This window comes from Rana temporaria, chromosome 1, assembly GCF_905171775.1.
Source record: "Rana temporaria chromosome 1, aRanTem1.1, whole genome shotgun sequence".
Classification (NCBI taxonomy): domain Eukaryota; kingdom Metazoa; phylum Chordata; class Amphibia; order Anura; family Ranidae; genus Rana; species Rana temporaria.
The window spans coordinates 190,801,356-190,821,205 of NC_053489.1; positions in this window are offsets into that span (position 1 = coordinate 190,801,356).

The window sequence follows — 19,850 nt, forward strand, 5'->3', positions numbered from 1 at the left end:
GTTAAAGTAACACAGTGTCGTGTCACAAAAAATTGCCTGATCATTAAGGGGGTGAAACCTTCCGGGGCTGAAGTTAAACTCCTAATTTTCTCTTTTTAGATAGAAAATCAAGTAAAAAGGATGATATGTCCATGTGACATTTAACAATTTATATTAAATGAATGATGTAGCGTTTTGTAGCGAATCATAATAGTTTCATTAAAAGTTCATCATTACGTGATACATATAAAAGAAGCCTTTGTCTCAGCCTTTGTCTCAGCTTTTGGCAGAGGAAGACCTTTCCCTGTTTCCTCTCCACAGTGTGTTTTTAATAAACCTTCTGCCGATCGACACTTCTGCTCTCAGTGAATTCCTTCAAGGTTCCACTTTATCACTCTCTGCTTGCCATGTGTTTAATATTGTATGTGAGCCTCTTAGAGACAGCCATGGCATTGTTTACAAGTTTTGTTTATTTTACCAGACTTTGTTACACGGAAATTTCAGCTAAGGGGATCTACAGAGACATAAACATAAAATCATTTCTGTAAATGAAGTGTACTATACGGTAATCTGGTGGAAGACTGTTAAGCATTGATAAGGATGGAACATCTCATGATTTTAAATTATTAAAATGAAATGTCCACTTTCCCAGAAGGTATTATTTCCTGTTTTAGAGAATAATATTTGGTAAGGTTGAAATTAGACCAGTTGCATCCATCTTTCTGTGTTTAAACCCATTTATTTTTGAATCAAACACAAGAAAGGATATTTTGCCCACAAGCCATTGAAATTAAATTTTACATTTCCAGACATTGAAGCGTGCAATTATAATTCTTTTGAGGTTTGTTAATGCATGTAGTCCTTGAATCTTGTGTGCAAACTTTCAAAATTAATCTTTTTTTCCTCTCCGAAGCTTATGATTTCCTTGATGCTGTTCAAGAGAGATGTCAGGCTGCAAGCTGGCATTCTGGGTAAGATATAAGGGTCAGTAAAAAAAAAAAAGAGGCTAACTATCTTAATAACATGTAAAGTTCTTAGCTGCTTTACAGCTGAATAGCAGGCATACACTTCTATCCCAAAAAATACCCCTCTCCATTTAGATACCCTGGTACGACTGCCTGGGAAATACTAGCCTCTAATTTGCCTAAAATTCATTTATTTTTATATAACTCATTGCATTTTTTCCCATGTATGATATATATATATACTTTCTACCTGAAGCTGAGTAAGAGGAACAACCTGGAACAGGAAAAAACATTTGACACGTGAAGCAAGCTGCATCGGTTAACCACTTAAGCCCCGGACCAAAATGCTGCCTAAAGACCCAAGGGGTTTTTACAGTTCGGGACTGCGTCGCTTTAACAGACAATTGCGCGGTTGTGCGACGTGGCTCCCAAACAAAATTGGCGTCTTTTTTTCCCCACAAATAGAGCTTTCTTTTGGTGGTATTTGATCACCTATGCGGTTTTTATTTTTTGCGCTATAAACAAAAATAGAGCGACAATTTTGAAAAAAATGCAATATTTTTTACTTTTTGCTGTAATAAATATCCCCCAAAAACATATATAAAAAAAAAAATTTCCTCAGTTTAGGCCGATACGTATTCTTCTACCTATTTTTGGTAAAAAAATCGCAATAATCGTTTATCGGTTGGTTTGCGCAAAATTTATAGCGTTTACAAAATAGGGGATAGTTTTTTTGCATTTTTATTTATTATTTTTTTTTTACTACTAATGGCGGCGATCAGCGATTTTTTTTCGTGACTGCGACATTATGGCGGACACTTCGGACAATTTTGACACATTTTTGGGACAATTGTCATTTTCACAGCAAAAAATGCATTTAAATTGCATTGTTTATTGTGAAAATGACAGTTGCAGTTTGGGAGTTAAACACAGGGGGCGCTGTAGGAGTTAGGGATCACTGTGTATGTGTTTACTAGTGTAGGGGTGTGTGGCTGTAGGAATGACGTCATTGATCGAGTCTCCCCTATAAAGGGGATGACGCGATCGATGCGCCGACACAGTGAAGCACGGGGAAGCCGTGTTTACACACGGCTCTCCCCGTTCTTCAGCTCCGGGGAGCGATCGCGACGGAGCGGCTATAAACAAATAGCCGCGCGGTCGTCCCGGATCGCTACCCGAGCGGACCCGACCTCCGCTTGTAACGGGGGGGGTCCCGATCGGACCCCCCACCCACGTCTAGCAGAGGACGTACAGGTACGTGATTGTGCCTGTCCGTGCCATTCTGCCGACGTAAATGTACATGAGGAGGTCGGGAAGTGGTTAAATACTGAATTTTACTTTCTTGAACAATTCATGTCCATTTTGTACCATTTGCCTTTACCATTAAATTTTAGGATCCCACAAGAAGTCCCCCCTAATCCTTTAACCGGTTAACGCCCGCCGCATGTATATGTACGTCCACAGAATGGCACGTACAGGCATATGGGCGTACATGTACGTCCCCGCCTTTCCGCGGGTCGGGGGTCCGATCCGGGACGAGGGCGCGGCTATTCGTTTCTAGCCGCCCCCTCGCGATCGCTCCCCGGAGCTGAAGAACGGGGAGAGCCGTATGTAAACACGGCTTCCCCCGTGCTTCACTGTGGCGGCTGCATCGATCGAGTCATCCCTTTTATAGGGAGACTCGATCGATGACGTCAGACCTACAGCCACACCCCCTACAGTTGTAAACACACACTAGGTGAACCCTAACTCCTTCAGCGCCCCCTGTGGTTAACTCCCAAACTGCAACTGTCATTTTCACAATAAACAATGCAATTTAAATTCATTTTTTGCTGTGAAAATGACAATGGTCCCAAAAATGTGTCAAAATTGTCCGAAGTGTCCGCCATAATGTCGCAGTCACGAAAAAAAATTGATGATCGCCGCCATTAGTAGTAAAAAAAAAAAAATAATAAAACTATCCCCTATTTTGTAAACGCTATACATTTTGCGCAAACCAATCGATAAACACTTATTGCGATTTTTTTTACCTAAAATAGGTAGAAGAATACATATCGGCCTAAACTGAGGAAAAAAATAATTTTTATATATGTTTTTGGATGATATTTATTATAGCAAAAAGTATTTTTGTTTATAGCGCAAAAAATAAAAACCGCAGAGGTGATCAAATACCACTAAAAGAAAGCTCTATCTGTGGGGAAAAAAGGACGTCAATTTTGTTTGGGAGCCACGTCGCACGACCACGCAATTGTCTGTTAAAGTGACGCTGCCTAAAGGTCCGGGGCTTAAGTGGTTAATCTAAATTGTATTTTACCTGTGTTGTCTCCTTTTTATTTTTTAAAGAGCTGCAAAAATTGTTGGCAGCATATAAATCCTGTATAATAATAATAATGGCCAAATTGTATGGGATATTGGGTGTGGCCTATGGAAACTTGGTAAACCACTTCAATACCGGACACATTTACCTACTTCCAGCCCAGGTCAATTTTTAGCTTTCAGCGCTGTCACACTTTGAATGACGGTCATGCAACACTGTAAGCATTATGACAATTATAATTTTCTTCACACAAATAGAGATTTATTTTGGTGGTATTTAACCACTTCACATCCTAGCCATAGTAATATGATAGCCGCAAGGTGGCTCTGCCATCCCGGGCGGCCATCATATGACGTCCTCAGCTTCCTGGCCGCTATTGCGATTTTTTATTACCAAAAATATGTATAAGAATACATATCAACCTAAACTGAGGAAGAAATGTGTGTGTGTGTGTGTGTGTTTTTGTTTATTGGGTATTTATTATAGCAAAAAGTAAGAAATATTGTGTGTTTTTTTCAAAATTGACGGCCTTTTTAAAAACCGCAGAGGTAAACAAATACCACCAAAAGAAAGCTCTATTTGTGGGGGAAAAATTATCAAAATTTCATATGGGTAGAGTGTTGCATGACTGCACAATTGTCATTCAAAATGTTACAGCGGCCTGGGCAGGAAGGGGGTGAAAATACCCTGCATTCACATGGTTAATCACCAACGGGTTTATTTTTATTTGCTAAATAAATAAAAAAAGACCGAAAATGTCTTTAAAAAAACTCAAAATTTTCTTTGTTTCTGTTATAAATTTTTGCAAATAAATAATCTTTCTTCAGTCCACAAATTATGGTATATATCTGAAAATTTATCAATCCTGATATACTGACGGCCTATCTAATTTCTTGAGGCCCAAAAATATGAGGATAGTATAGATACCCCCTAAACTACTTTTTTTAAAAGTCGACAGTCCAAGGTTAAGAGGCATTGCATTTTTTTGAAGTTGTAATTTTTTGTCATACATTTTTGAAAAATTAAGAAATTAAAACTTTTTTTTTACATACTGTCACCAGTGCAGGGAAACTGACTGGTGACAGTAGAAAAATAAAAATTAATTTTTTTTTTTGCTATATTTTTCTTTTCCTTCTTTTTATGATTTTTTTTAACGCACTTTAACTAGTGCAATATAATGTTACCATGTAACATTGTACTACTCTGGGGAAGTGATAATTTTTTTGTATTTTATTTTACACATTATGTTTGCATATAGCAGTGCATTTATTTGCTATATGCAAGCATTTTACTGAGTTAAATCAATTGATTCAGTTTATTTTGTTGTGATTAGTTGTGATTGGTTAACCATTGGAAATGGTACTGTTTGTACTAAAATAAAAAATATGCAACATATATGTGCAAAATGTGACAATGAATGAAAATGTGTTTGTTCACAACTGCCAGAAGTCTGCCAAGCAAAATAGGTGAGTTGGAAGCTCTGGTGTACGAGGAGAACTATGATTTACTTGGTATTGCTGAATCTTGGCTTCATTGTTCACATGACTGGGCTATTAATATTCCTGGCTATGCTCGCTTTCAGAAAGACAGGGTAAAACGGAGGGGTGGTGGTGTCTGTCTCTATGTGAAAAATTATCTCAAAGTGAGTGTGAAAGAGGACCTAGTTGATGGAGAGAGTGATGAGTCTGAAGCATTATGGGTGGAACTGTACATGGGTGTGCGTACTCCATAGGTTGTCATTGGAGTTTGTTATAGACCTTCCTGTATTAGTGAGGAAGTATAGACTCAGCTCCTTGCACAGATGGAAAGGGCTGCAAGGGCTGGGACAGTGATAATAATGGGGGATTTTACCTACTCAGAAATTGAGTGGAGTAATGGCACTGCTCTGACAGTGAAGTTTTATGGTCCAGTTTATTGAGGCCCTGACTAGAAATGATGCCCTGCTGGACATGGTAATCTCAAACAATGCAGAGCTTACTACCAATATTCATATAAAAGAACATCTGAGTAGCAGTGACTATAACATGATTTAATTTAATGTTAGCTGTAAGCAACAAACACATACGGCAAAAATAAATACACTTAATTTTAAGAGAGCAAATTTTCTAAGAATAAGGGCTGCCCTCCAGGTTTTAGACTGGGAGGGAATATTAGCATCAATGGACATGGAACAGAAATGGGAATTCTTCAAAAAGACTGTATGTGAACTTTTAAAAGACTAAAAATAAAACCTATGTGGCTCAAAGCCAAGAAAAGAGCTTTAAAAAAAAATGAAGGAACACTATCATCGTTTTAATATTACAAACAATATAACAGAATATGTAAAAAGGAAATCAAGGCCACGACAATTTAAAACGAGCGACAGATTGCAAAAGATAGTAAGAAAAACCCCAAATAATTCTTCAAATATATTAATAGTAAAAAAGGTCAGGTCCGAGCATGAAGGCCCTTTACAAAATAATCTAGAGTGGGTGACTGGGGACAAAGAGAAGGCCCCAAATGATCCACAATGGCTCAAAAGTGATAAGGTCCAGAAATATTTTGACAGAATAAAGGTGGATAAAGCACCTGGACCAGATGGCATCCACTCAAGGATCTTAAAATACTTGAGCTCTGTCATTTCAAAGCCATTGTTTCTAATATTTAGGGACTCGTTAATGACTGGAATGTTGCCACTGGATTGGCATAGAGTCAATGTGGTGGCTATATTTAAAAAGGGATCAACGTTTATTACCAAGTAACTAAAGACCTTTTAGTTTAACTTCTATTAACGGGAACATATTAGAGAGTTTAATAAAAGACCACATAGATGAGTTCTTGCTGGAAAATATATATATTAAGCAACAGACAGCATGGATTCACGAAAGACAGAAGTTGTCAAACAAACCTGATTTATTTTTTGAGGAGGTAAGTAAAACCCTTGGACAAAGGGGAGGCTGTGGACGTGGTATACTTGGATTTTGCAAAAACATTTGACATAGTTCCCCACACATGGCTAATGTGTAAGGTAAAGTCTACAGGCTTGGAAAGATCAATTTGTAAATGGATAGAAAACTGGCTAAAAGTCCAAATTCAGAGAGTAGTGGTTTGTGATTCCTACTCTGAATGGTCTAAGGTTATCAGTTGTGTTAGTAATTGTAAAGTTATGCACCTGGGGTCTAAGAATCTGCATGTATCATACATACTAGGGGGAGTACAACTGGGGGAATCCGTAGTGTAAAAGGATCTGGGCTATTTTGGTAGATCATAAGCTTAATAATAGCATGCAATGTCAAGCTGCGGTTTCCAAAGCGAGCAAAGTCCTTTCTTGTATTAAGAGAGGTATGGACTCCAGAAAGAGAGATATCATTTTGCCCTGTACAAATCATTAGTAAGACCTCATCTGGAATATGCAGTTCAGTTTTGAGCACCAGTTCGCAAAAAGGATAGCGGGGAATTGGAGAAAGTGCAGAGAAGGGCAACCAAACTGAGGCATGGAGGAGCTAAGCTATGAGGAAAGATGAGAGCAATTGAATCTATTCCCTCTTGAGAAGAAGAAATTAAGGGGGATATGATCAACATGTACAAATACATAAGTGGTCCATATAGTGAACTTGGTGTTGAGTTATTCACTTTAAGGTCATCACAGGGGACAAGGGGACCCTCATTACATCTAGAGGAAAAAATATTTAATCTCCAAATAAAGAAAGATTTCGTCACAATAAGCGCTGTAAAAATGTGGAATAGACTCCCTCCAGAGGTGGTTCTGGCAGCCTCAGTAGATTGCTTTAAGAAAGGCCTGGATTCTTTCCTTAACGTACCTAATATAACTGAGTACTAACATTTATAGGTAAAGTTGATGCTTTGGTGGTTTTTTTATTTTTTTATTTTGCCTTCCTCTGGATTAACTGTGGGTGAAGGATTGTGTATATGGGATTGTATGTGTTTTTGGACTTTTTTCATGTTCCCTGCCTAGTCCCTTGTATAGTGCTGAAAGGAGGAGCATTTAAAGCTGGCATATTTCATCTATGCAGATGGGGAAATTTTATCAATTCTGGATCCATGAAAGGAACTTAGGGCCTAATCCACAAAAGGGATACGCCGGCGTATCTACTGATACGCCGGCGTATCCCTGTTTCTATCTATGGAACTGATCCAGAGAATCAGTTTCACATAGATAGGCAGAAGATCCGACATGTGTAAGGGACTTACACTGTCGGATCTTAGGATGCAGTACCACAGCCGCCGCTGGGGGCATTTCTCGTCGAAATGCCGCTTCGGGTATGCAAATTAGCACTTACGGAGATCCACAAAGCTTTTACGCTTCGTTTTTTCTCCGTAAGTATTAGTTTGCCGTCGCAAAATTAGGGCTGCTTTTACAAAGCCTAAACTGTTTACACCTTGTAAAAGTAGACCCTTCTAACCCGCGTCGCTGTCATTTTTTTTTTTACATTTTTTTTTTCTCGCCGAAACTCGCTTTTTTTTTTTTTACGCCCGTCACGATTCTCAAAACCCAGCGCAACGTAAAACCGCACAAAGCACGTCGGGAAAATTACGTTGGGAGCATGTGCAGTACGTCCGGCGCGGGAGCGCGCCTAATTTAAATGGGACTCGCCCCATTAAATTAGGAACGCCTTGCGCCGGACGGATTTAAGTTACACCGCTCAAAATTTCTAGTTAAGTGCTTTGTGGATCGGGCACTTAGGTAGAGATTTTGCGGCGGTGTAACTTAAACGGGAAAAAATATGTTGCGCCGGGTTTTTGTGGATTAGGCCCTTAGGGTCAAATCATTAGTTGTTTAAAATAAAAAAATAGGTGAGGACACAGTATTGAAGGACTTTCGTATGTCAAGTGAAAGAAGCATGAGCAGTATCCTCCATCTTCTAGAGGCCTCAACCAAGAGAGCAAGTTTACAGATATTATCACAAGCTTGTCTAATATGCATGAATGTGGTCTCCTATGTCTTGGTTAATCCATGTGGCCAGAATTGTATTTTATATTTATACTTTACGAGTTTATTATCAATGTTTAGCAAGATTGGTCGAAAATTAGAGCCATTGTTATCGTCAGAGTTGGGTTTGGGGATCATAGAGATGGTGACTAGGAGAGATTCTGATTGAAAATAGTATTGGTTGCACAGAACATTAAATGCAAAGGTGGAGCATAAAGTTCCAGAAATCAATTATAATAGGAGGCCAAAAAGCTGTCCTGTCTGATCCTTGCCTTTTATTGACTTTCAAGGTTTTGATAAAGTCAATAAAGTAATGCTTGAAAAAAGTCTGCAGGCATACGAGGAAAAAAGGCGTGAAAAATAGTCACCTGCCAAAAAAAAGTAATGTGCGGTTTTTGTGGGGAAGGTGTTAGTGGAATTAAAAGGAGCAGCTAAGTGTTGTTAGAAACAAATAACTATGTTGTGTGGGCTACTCATCCATGTGTGCTTGCCAGTATGAAGACAATAAGTCAGCAGTCTCGATGTTTATAGGGAGTCTTGTTTGTTAGCCTTTAGGTAGAATTTGTGTTTCATGTGTCTAAATTGAAGGAGCGTGTTGCCTCTTCCAGTGCTAATTTCTGTGTCCAGGAGGGGTTGGCCTGAAAAGCCTGAACTTTTTCAAGGTAATCACATTCTAAAAGGAGAAGTTAAGATTTATGCAGTGACAGCTGGTGAAGTTTTAGGATGGTGGGGTACCAGACCACGTCCTTCCTTTTTGACCCATCCCACTTCTCATAGGCTCCAAACCTTATATAATTCATTATATATATAATATCCTACTCTGCCCCCTGTATTCCACTTTCTTCCACCCACAGTGTCAGGAATATAGAGCCCAGCATCGCAGGACAGAGTATACTGCCACAGAATCACAGGTCAGAGTATACAGCTTGGCATTACAGATCAGGGTATAAAGCTCAGTCTTACAGATACGGGTATATAGCTCAGCCTCACAAATCAGGGTATATAGTTCAGAATTACAGAACAGGATATATAGCTCAGCATTACAAATCAGGGTATACAGATCAAGGTATACAGCTCACCCTCACAGATCAGGGTATATAGCTCAGCCTCATAGATCATCGTATACAGCTCAGCATTACAAACCAGAGTATATAGCTCAGCATTACAGCTCAGGGTATATAGCTAGGCCTCACAGATCAGTGTATACAGCTCAGAATTACAGATCAATGTATATAGCATTACAGATCAGGGTATATAGCTCAGCATTAAAAATCAGGGTATACAGCTCGTCATTACAGATCAGGGTATATAGCTTAGCCTCACAGATTAGGGTATATAGCTCATCCTCACAGACAAGGGATCCCAGGCTCTGCGGTGAGAGATGGCAGGCAGGTGGCGGTGGATTGGGAGTGGTGCTTTACAGCTATATATACCCACCTTCCTTCCTGTATATAAAGACCTTCCTCCATCATCAATGACTGCAGATATACATCATGTGTTCTGTATACAGCTATATATACAGTACAGGAAGGAAGAAGGTGAGTGTGTATAGCTGTAAACGCTACACAGGACAGATGTAATCACAATTTGTGTATATCTGTGTAGTGTATACAGCTATATACACCCACCTTCTTCCTTCCTGTATATAGAGAGTCTCTATATACAGGAATGAAGAGGGTGGGTGTGTATAGCTGTATACACTAATACACAGATAATATACACAAATTGTGTGTACATCTGTCCTGTGGAGTGTCTACAGCTATACGTATTTACACACATGACATCTAGGAAGACTGACACGTGACACCTCCTGATGGACATGGCATAAATCCCCAAAATGTCACCCTGATGCACCAGTCCAGCTGCACAATCACTCCGTCACCCATCCTGGCCTGGGCCCAGTCTGAGTGGAGAATGACTGAGACTGAGAAGTGCAGGGAAGTGTGTGCAGGGAAGTGTCAGAAACTATTCTAGAGAGAGAGAATGAGTCAAGAAGCCTGAGCCTGAGGCACTTACCGTTAGCTGGAATCACAGGCGCTGCTCAGGCCTTTCTTAATCCACCACACAGTGGTGGCCTGGAAACCGGAAGTGATTGATTGATTGATTTTTGAGCTTAATTAGGCGCCAAATGCCCACTGTGAAGTGAGCGTCTAAGTGACGTTGCGGTGCCGCAAAAAGCACTGCAGTCTCCACCAATCAAACACAGCAAAGTGTGGGGGTGTTTGCTGGCACATTGCTTGTGCCCCGAACACTCCCTAAACACAAACAAATCAGCTTCCCAGTTGCAATCAGCTGATTGCAAGACATAAAAGCATCCCATAGACAGCTGTGTGTCCGGCACCTGGACATATTCAAAGGACCACTTTTTTTTTTTTAATGACTAGCTTGCCCCCTATTGATGGGCCACTACTGGATTATGTTTTTTTTTAGAGAGAGGAAGCTAGTTCTATACAGTATCCCCTTATAGCAGCCTTGTGGGCCCCCTATAGGGTGGAAGTCGAGATATCTAGGGTCCCATTATGAGCTAGGTATTCTAAAATATGAGAGAGGATAAAAGTTTGCTGAGGTTTGTCAGAAAGAAGAGATTCATTCCAGGACAGCGTTTGGTATGCCTTGGCGGCGAGCAAAGAGTGAGTGTAAGAAGCACCGCTGAGTGGTCTGACCAAAGAATTGGTTGAATATGCATCTCTACCATAGTCTCAGCAAATTTGCAAAGAAGATGTGGTTCAGATGCAGTAAACGTTCAGTATAATGCGGTACAGGGTTGGTATAGGTGCCATCTAGATTGGAATAAGTGTGGTATAGACTTCAGTATGGATGTGATATGGAGGGGGTACACTTGGTGTCCTGTTCTCAGCGGCTTAATCTCTGCTAGCAGTATTAATAGTGGGTGGATAGCCCTCTCACCAGTTTGCAGAATGCTGCTGTGGATGCTTGCTGAAGAAAGGGGGCCACTTTAGTTTCTCACCGAAAGTCTCTGGTAATCAGCTTTAGGAAGCAGAGGGTGAGTGGATACTCCAGCCTCTCTTCAGCAGTGGTTCAGGATCTGGGATGTGGGTGGTGCTGAGCTGCCCCAGGTATCCTCACTCCCAGTCTCAGGCTCACATCCCTGACTGCAGAGTGAGCCAGTGCATCCTTGATGAAGAGCTTGTTTTTGGTGCCCTTAGCATTCAGAGGAGTCATCGCTGAGTCCCCGGAGGAAGGCAGCAGAAAGGATAACCGTGGGGGACCAGAACCAGCAGTCTGGTTTGCTGATTAGGGCCAGGTTAGTGCACAGGAGGCACGGAGCTTACCCAAAGCACATCCGCATTGGCTGCCTCACATATGTGCCCCCACAGGTTCGCTTTTAAAATACTTGATTTTTCTTTGCTTATACCTGAATTTTTTAAGTTGGAGAAAGGGACCTTAATTGGTCATTCACATCATGTCCATTTGGCTGCTGATTATTAGGCAGCATTGCTCAACACTAGCATAATGCACTAACATGTGCAAATGCATTGTTTTCAATGGGCCTAGTTCACATCAACCTACTGCATTGGTGTGTGCTAGGCTAAAATAGAAATTGCTGCAATTAAATGCATCACAACACATCACACAACATATTGCAATGCATTACAACTCAAATGTTTTGACACCCAATTTAAAAATAAAAAAGGCACAGCAACACAACTTGTTAAAAAAAACTGCATTAAATGCAATTCACATGGTGTGAATCTCACCCATAATTTTGATAGAATAGGTAAGAAATAGAACTCCTGTCCGTTTTTTTTTTTTTTTTTTTTTTTGCTGTAAACAATAAGGACACAGTAAGCCTTTTATCTCTTGAGAATATGCAAAAGGAAACTACGGAATCCCCTACAAATTAAATTGTTAAAGAGAAAAACTTAAATACAGTCATAATTCCAGTTACCTGTATAATATAAAATTATAATTTTAGCACAAATTTACACAGACTCCTGAATTGTTATATTTCAGCTGCAAATTATACATAAACCACAATCCACAAGGCTAATTAGGATATTGACTGCATTATGGATGAAATGCAATTCCCAGAAACATATTTTATATATGCCAGCACTTGCATTTTCCAAAAACCATACATTTACATAGATATTGACTTCTACTGACACATATGCATTTGTGGGAAAGCTATGATCTTATCAGTAGACATGCATGTAAGTTCTAATATTACGTGTCCCTGAGGACCCATGAACATTTCTTCCATTACTGTACTATTCATGCATATACCTAAATAGGATATTCACAAAAGCACACAAACCGTAAAGTGTGTTTAGACTGATATGGTGTGTTGGACAGTGATAAATCCAACAGGATTGATAGTGGTACTATATAGTGATACTGGTATTGATTAACATAATATTCAAATAAAGTGGACCCAATGTATCATTATGAATTTCTTCAGGAATCAATATTCATAAGAGCATTAAACAACTGTTTGTAATGAGATATTTTGAGCATTTATTCAATTAGATCAATATTATATGAAACTTGGCATCTGCTTCCTTATAGTATGTAGGAATACCGAGCATTGTTCTCTGAAGTGGTATTTTAGGGAAAGTATGCAATGTGTTATACCTTTGGTTAGAGTACAAATACAGTGTGTTTCAAAAAGAATGACCCAATTTTAAAACCTTTTATCTGTGCAGCCATTTACCGCCAATGAATTAAACCTGTTTTTCTTGAATGGGTGTGGCCTAAATTTTCAAATGAAGACCGCTAGATACTACTACTAGCACCCAAATAGACACTAACCTTTAGCAAGACTGAATCCGTAATAACGGTGCAGCGTGTGTTTCAACAGTGTTTTGGGATTGATCCACCAATGGCAAAGAACGTTCATTGTTGGTATAAACAATTTTAATAATCATGGTGTTTATGAAAGGGGAACAGTCCAGGGTGACCACATACTTCAGAGGATAAAGTGCAACGAATTCAAGAGGCTTTTTAGTGAAGCCCACACAAGTCCGCTCATTGTGCTATCGGTAGATACCACTACTAGCACCCAAATAGAAACGTTTGGCAAGACGGAATCCATAATAACGGTGCAGCGTGTGTTTCAACAGTGTTTCGTGATTGATCCACCAGTGGCAAAGAACATTTATTGTTGGTACTGTATAAACAATTTTAAAAATCGTGGTTTTATGAAAGGGAAAGAGTCCAGGGCGACCATGCACTTCAGAGGATAAAGTGCAACACATTCAAGAGGCTTTTCAGAGAAGCCCACACAAGTCCGCTCATTGTGGTAGCCGAGAACTTACAAACTCATATGACTGTTTGGTATGTGTTAAGACAATGTTTGCTTCTGAGGCCACACCGATTGCAACTGCCATGCATATTGCCACCAGACTTGAGCATAAAACAGTCCCAAAAACATGTGTGCCTGTATGTGTTCCACGGCGGCAAAAAGTGGTATTGTGCTGTGGAAAGAGTTTTGGCGAGGATTAATGGGGTCCTGTACCATCTAGTCACTATCTTGTAGGGGATTTCCTGATATTTATTACAGATAAAATCCCTGTGGGCAAAGAATAATATTCTATCCCTCTGAGCTTCTGTGGATGTGAACTGTTGGTCCCTTACCCATTTAGGAAATAAATCCAGGGTCAGTCTGGGAATGTACATCAATAAATAACTAATAGGAGTAGGATTAGGAGCGTTGAAAGGTCCCAGAGGCCCGATAGACCTCCTCAAAGTTAATGAGGATATTAAACCTTCGCTCTGTGTCATGATTCTATGCAATCAAGGGATTGCTGCAACTTCAATATCGGAATACAAGATATCCAAAATAAAATATACATTAGAAGCTGTGCTATCTCTTTAAATGTATACTACAACTAATAAAAATGCTCTAGTGCATAAACCTCATAATTCATACACAAAAATAACAAAGTGCTTATGTGCAAACATATGTGCATCTCATAAAGATACTGTTATGCAAATTAGCAAAAGAAAAAAAAAGTGCTCGTGTGCACATCACTTAAAGCGGTGTTCCGGCCAAAAATAAAATAAAAAATAAAAGCCAGCAGCTACACATACTGCAGCTACTGGCTTTTAATAATATGACACATACCTGTCCTGGAGTCCAGCGATGTCAGCACCGCAGCTGATGTTTCCATTAGCTGTGGGGTGCTGTAGCCTTTCAACTTCACGTCGGGAACCCTACTGCGCAAGCGTGAGCCCCGCTGTGATGTCACGGGCCACAGCCTGGACTCCCGGAAGTGGGAAAGGATATCCTGTCCCCCCTTCCCCCAGAAGGTGCCAATTGTGTAACCAGAGAGGGGGGGGGGAATTAAATGAGCTGAAGTTCCACTTTAGGGTGCTTTAAATATAAATGAAGTCACCACAATTCATAAGTCATTAATTTGATTATGTTGTGAAAGAATCCACTCCAAAGTGCTGATATGCAAATTCAAAAAGTGCTCTAAGGCATATCAATTAATATGAATAAAAATAACATTGAATCCAACAAAGTTCATCAATCATCCTGCTCAAAGGGCAGCAATTTTCTCAAGCAATGTTGGGGTTTAGGTAAAACCAGCCACAGACAGAGCAATTTTCTTTCCTGCAACCATGAGTTGCTTGATTCAGTCAGTGTTGATAGGGGAATCCCTCCTGTGGAGCCATTGAGTTATCCTGGCGGGGGAATGGGGAAGCTCTCCCCACCGGGAGAACACAGTGATTAGTGCTAGCGGCTATAATAGCCGCTAGCAATAATCTCATGTAAAATCCGACAGGCTGGTTGTGCCCAAGTTATTCAATCGGTACATTCAGCCTGCCCATACATGGTTCAAATCTTGGTCGGTCCCTGCTGAACCGGCCAAGACTCGAACTGGCTTAAGGAGGCTTAAGGAGTGCAGAAAATGGGATAACTCATAATTGCTCCAGATATAAAGCTTAGGGACTCCATATTTGGCAGAAATAGCAGAAGAATGTATGCACTCCATCACTGTTAGAGACATTATGGTTTTATATATTACAGGTAACTGGAATCATAACTCTCTTTAGGTTTTTCTCCTTAACGGGATTTCATTGCTTTCTTTCTCCCTGCTAATGGGGATTCACTCTATTTATCCTGGAGGCCATTGTAACTTCACTATGGAGAAAGTGTTTGGTCAGTTTCTGTAGTGTTTAAAGGAAGGAAAGCGAATGAAAATATCTCTAGTGGTATACGATGGTCAATTAAACCTGAGGCTGATATAACTTTTTCTCTACTCTATCCAACAATGTTGGCTTTAAATATAATTTAAGTGCATGCATTCATCTAAGTAATGTGCAAAAGTAACATTAAAATGTACTAACTCAGAGATGCCTTTCTTTCAAAAAGGAGATAGCTGTGTTTTTTTCAGAATCTTCTATGTTCAGCACCTACTTCCTCAATTGAGATGGTTTAGGGATGCCATAGTTCTGGCGCCCATGTAGTTCTAATGCCGCGTACACACGATCGGTCAAACCAATGAGAACGGTCTGATGGACCGTTTTCATCGGACCAAACTGATCGTGTGTGGGCCCCATCGGTTAATTATCCATAGGTTAAAAAAAAGCAATCTTGTTTTAAATTTAACCGATGGATACCTAACCGATAGAAAAAAAAACGATCGTTAGTAGGCACGACCATCGGTTAAAAATCCACGCATGCTCAGAATCAAGTCGACGCATGCTTGGAAGCATTGAACTTTGTTTTTTTCAGCACGTCGTTGTGTTTTAGGTCACCGCATTCTGTCACGATCGTTTTTTTAACCGATGGTGTGTAGGCACGACTGACCATCAGTCAGCTTCATCGGTTAACCGATAAAAACGGTCCATCAGACCGGTCTCATCGGATGGACCGATCGTGTGTACGCGGCATAATATGTTCACACGTTTGATACATATCAGTTCCTGCTGCAGCAAACCCCTTGACACTTACTACAGAGTTACAATGCTGCAGTGTGATCTTAGGGAAAGAGAAGACTGAGGAAATTCTTTTTTTGCCTCCAGAAGACCAATTACATAATTTCAGGAAATTCAAAGTCACTTGATTGGGGCTCAAAGGCCACTTTATCACAGTGAAAGATACAATATTATTGCAAAAAAAGTACTGTAGCTGCCGTTTTATAATATATATATATATATATATATATATATATATATATATATATATAGTATCGGGAGTTGCTGAAAGTTCCACTTTACATTTTACTCTCATAAAACCTGAAGGCAGTTGTGAGACTGGTCATGATAATGCCACCAATTAAACGTGTAAATTTATATTAACACGTCAAGAATCATTATTAAATTATTGTTTTATTATGAGCTTATAAGCTATTGCCCTTTTGTATTCTAACCTAACGTTAATTCTGCTTTAATTTCTTTATAAAATGTCAACTAAACAAAAATAAGTGCTTTTTTGTCTGAAATATCTCAGCATAGTCTATTGTCACCCATAACTGTTGAGGCTATATTAATGGAGGTACACCTCCTCACAAAACCTGGCTTATGAGAATATATCAAAATAAATGAAATAGAAATGTAGCATTCACACAGTTTTAATAGTCCAGTGGAACATTAAGAGAAAACTATTCAAATATATCTGCATGAAATGTAATTTATCTCCCACTGACCGCAATTGTTGTCAAGAACCTTTTCTATCAAAGGAAGTCTAAATGGTTGTCTCAGTGGGAAAACTAGCACACTGTGAAATATTCCTAACATATTCTTATTGGGTCATGAATAAGGATTTGCATTTTTAGATTGCCTTTGTTTGTCAGTAAAGCTGTATGGATATCATTTTAAAATACATCTGTATGTCTGGATTGTTCTACAGATGATGGGACTCGGTTTAGAAGATGCTCAAAAGAAATATACTAAAATCAATAAAATTGTCATAATTATGCACATCCAATTTACTTTACAAATTGCCAATTTGTTACAGTGCCTTGAAAAAGTGTTCATACCCCTTGAAATTGTTCACATTTTGTCACAACCGAAAACATAAATGTAATTAATGGGATTTTATGTGATAGACCAACACAAAGTGGCACATAATTGTGAAGTGGAAGGAAAATGATAAATGGTTTTCAATTTTTTTACAAATAAATATCTGAAAAGCGTGGTGTGCATTTGTATTCAGTCCCCTTTACTCTCATACCCCTAACTAAAATCTAGTGCATGGGTGCTCAACCTGTGGCTCTCCAGCTGTTTCAGAACTACAATTCCCATGAGGCATTGCAAGCTACTGACTGTTACAAGCATGACTCCCAAAGGCAGAGGCATGATGGGACTTGAAGTTCTGCAACAGCTGGAGAGCCACAGGTTGAGCACCCATGCTCTAGTGGAACCAATTGCCATCAGAAGTCCTTATAAGTTTACCTTAATAGTAAATAGAGTCCACCTGTGTGTAATTTAATCTCAGTATAAATACAGCTGTTCTGTGAAACCCTCAGAGGTTTTTTAGAGAACCTTAGTGATCAAACAGCATCATGAAAACCAAGGAACACACCAGACAGGTCAGGGAGAAAGTTGTGGAGAAGTTTAAAGCAGAGTTAGGGTATAACAAAATTCCCAAGCTTTGTACCTCTCACAATGATCACCTGGCCTTCAGAAAAAAACTAAAGACCCATCTACTCTGAGGGTTAAACTGAAGGAAAATGGATGGCAAGCGCCTTGAGGCGATTCAGTTCGCATTGTAGCGCTATATAAGTAATTCACTCACTCACATAGCACTGTTCAATCCATCATCTGAAAATGGAAAGAGTATGGCACAACTGCAAACATACCAAGACATGGCCATCCACCTAAACAATCTTATTTTTAAATAAATGTTGCATTTATACATGTCCCCCAGTGCAGTACCTGGACCCCTACCCTATACACTTTTATGGGCAATTACAGTGCCTTGAAAAAGTATTCATACCCATTGACATTTTTCACATTTTGTCATGTAACAACCAAAAACGTAAATATATTTTATTGGGATATTATGTGATAGACCAACACAAAGTGGCACATGATTGGAATTTGAACCAGCGCTGGGAACCTGCTGTACTCGCGGTTCCCGTGCGGGCTGCGCTTTCCCAAGCAGTGTAGAGACTTATTTCCTGCATTTCACAGGACACAGCAGCCCATTCAAATGAATGGTGTCTGCCCGAGCAAACACACGCTGCTTGGCCTGCACAAGTGTGAACCTAGCTTACACCAAAGTTTCTCAACTAGGTTTCCTGCAGAGGTTGCTAGTGGTTCCCTGTTTCACTGTGCGGGTGGTTGCAGCATAGGGAATTTGTGCAGGTCCGGCAGCAGCATCACCCTCACAGTTGTGAACCTAGCTTTAGATATACTTTTGATCAAATACTGCTCCAGGCTCCTCATCTCCCACCTCAACATCTCACCTGGTCTTCCATCCAAAGAGTTTGGGTACATCACTTCCTGGATGAGTCTGACATCACTTCAGGGTTGCTGTGTGGCTTAGCCTTAACGTGTTTCCTCCATGCAATTTTCTCAAAAGGCTCAGATCCTGCTAGACCTCACGGCAACCAGGAAGTGACGCCCGACCCATCCCAGAAGTGATGTACCAGGACCCTTGGATTGGAGGATGGCGCAGTATTTGATTGTCTCTACTGTGAATGTTTGATGGACCATGTTTTCATAGATTGATTGTGAGTAGTATTTTATTGGAGAATTTAATAAACCCATGTGTTTGACTTTATTACACTAACTGGATTTTTTTTCTCTATAATATTTAACATATTTTTGAGCTCTATTTGCCAATCCTTCATATGACAGGTAATAGCTGCATGGGTGTGTGCAGTCTACTGCAATAGGGTGTCAGTAATTTATTTTTTATATTTTATATATTTTTTATTATTACTTTTTAGAATGTTATTATTTTTTACAATTGTTTTTTACATTTGTTTTTTACATTTTTTTAGGAGCCCCATTGTGGGGCTTTGATAAAATATCAGGGGTCTAAACAGAGAAAGGGATTCTCCAGTCCCTTTCTCAGCAGTCAAGCAGCAGGGGGAATCTTCCCAGCACAGGGTCATTAGAGTGTGCCCAGGCACACTTGACACACCCTGTGTGCAATTGGTGTGCGGGTGAACAATTCTACATGTGGTGCAGGAGTGCCCAACCTTTTGAAGAGCAAGGGCCACTTAAGCGACTTGGTAACTGGTCACGTGCCACAATGAGTGGAGCGGGTGGATGGCAGCCCACTTGGCTCTATAGAGCCCACTCTACTCTGACTGACCATGTGAAAGGGGCCTATGGCTGCTTTCACACTGATGCACTCCACCAACATCAAAGTATGCATTTTATGAGACAGAAGACACTACAAATTTCATAATGCTATGTGTAAATATATACATACTCACTTGTATTTACAGTACGTATCTACATCAATAGACTATATACATATGTATGAATATGCTGCCCTCTACTGTCTGCATTTGTAAATGCCTGGGCTGCTGATATATTATGTATGTGCTTCCTGTCTCTGAGATGTTGGGTTGAAAACCCCAGAGGAAGGAATTGGAGAGAGAAGGTCTAAGACCACATGCCCTGTTTATGGAAAAGCTGCTACTACATCTAGATCTGGAGGGATTAATAAGCAAGTGCTTTTATGTTTAATAGTTTACTATTGTTGTGCACAGCTTCTGTGTGTGTATAC